This window comes from Biomphalaria glabrata, chromosome 13, assembly GCF_947242115.1.
Source record: "Biomphalaria glabrata chromosome 13, xgBioGlab47.1, whole genome shotgun sequence".
NCBI lineage: Eukaryota > Metazoa > Mollusca > Gastropoda > Planorbidae > Biomphalaria > Biomphalaria glabrata.
In genome coordinates this window covers 21787770-21789527 of record NC_074723.1, presented here as the reverse complement: position 1 = coordinate 21789527, position 1758 = coordinate 21787770, and positions in this window count along the sequence as shown.

Here is a 1758-nt window from a genome sequence, read left to right as displayed (position 1 = left end):
AACTACAGTCACTTAATTCCAAGAGCGTATTCAAGAGAGGTTACACATTTTTACCAGTGGCAGGGCTCCCTTAATAAACTGCAGTGAATAGTCATCTGCCGAAATTGAAAAACACTAAATGTGGCTCAACAAAGATGGCTAAGACAGTCAGTTATAGAGATCGGGTTTAAATCAAGGAAATCCTATGCCGAACTGGGAGTCGACCCTTTAGTAAGATTGTGAGAGAGCGACACATGAGGTTTGCGAGATATGTTCTCCGACAAAATGAATTACGCATAAGAAGATTTGGAATGATATCCTAGTACAACTTGACGCCACTCATTCATTGAGGTCCTCATGGCAGGTGGGAAGAGGCTTCAGACATTACCAGTGACAGATTTTTATGGAAACAGCTTGACGTCAAATGCTCCGAACGGCGCGGGAGGGTCTAAGTGAGTAAGAATAGCACATTAGGTTTTTGAAATAAAACTTTTTAATAGCAGGAAAATACCTCAGAATATGCTTTTTGTTGGCTTTCAATATCAGAAATAGTGCCCCGTGCTGGGGGAGCTCCTAGCGTTCCCCCAGACCCCCTTGCTAGTAATGGCGGGGAATCTACAATTTTTCCACTAACTCGTGGAAGAACCTATTCTAGGGCACAATAAACGTCTTCCGAAAGAATGAAGGGTAAGAATGCAATAAAGATTATGTACACACACATACATAAATACATATAAAAAAAAAATTCGCCGGGGGGGGGGGAAATCCACCCCAACCCCCCTCCCCCGAAAAAAATCCTGGCTACGCCCATGATATATATATATATATATATATATATATATATATATATATATATATATATATATATATATATATATATATATATATATATATATATATTGTATTACTAATTAGTGCGAGATATATATGTAGGAGGCAAAAGAAGCTGATAAAGAAATCTCTAACGGGGGGGTAGGAGGCTTGTTTGTTTTATCTGTTTGACATGTTTCATATGTTTCCATTTTTAGATCAATACTAAAATGTTGTGCTTTTCTTTTGAACATAACATATAATTTAATGTTAAATAAAATGTGGCTAAATCCATCAAATTGTAATAAACCTGGCCAAATAAAAGTAGGTCTACAATATTTCTTCAAGTTTCTGACACCACAAGTATTCAATAGTGTACAATTGATCACTCTGAACTTGAGCTATCTCTTGTGACGTGTCCTTTGCAAGTGTCTAGAGATTGAAATCTATATAAACTATTAGATTCAAAAGGTCGCTGTTATTAACTTACTACTTACAGTACCTAACAATTGTGTTGCATGGAACAGATCAAAGGCTGAACTCTTGAGATCTCCAACCAAATATTCTATTCCTCCTGATCTCTTCTTTCTCTCTACAGACCAGACATCAAACTCAAAGTAGTCTTCACACCTTGTTCACCGTCTCTCATTTTGTTATCTTTTTAAAAAATTCTTTTTTTTTCCTCTCTTTTCTTTCCATCCGACTTTATTTCTTACACATTATTTATCAATCTGTGCCAACTAAACTGATCCCCACCATCCGCCCCCTCTCGCCTTTCTATCACTCACCAGTCTTATCGTCCTGTCTGCTACCCTAGTGCTCACACACACGCACACGCACACACACGCACAGAAAGACGTAGTTTCATATCACCTGCGTTGAAATGAATGAACACAAAAAAAAAAATCACGTCCAGACACTCTCCCCCCCCCCCCCTCCATCTTCCAGTCTTTCGTCTTTAGGCTTGAA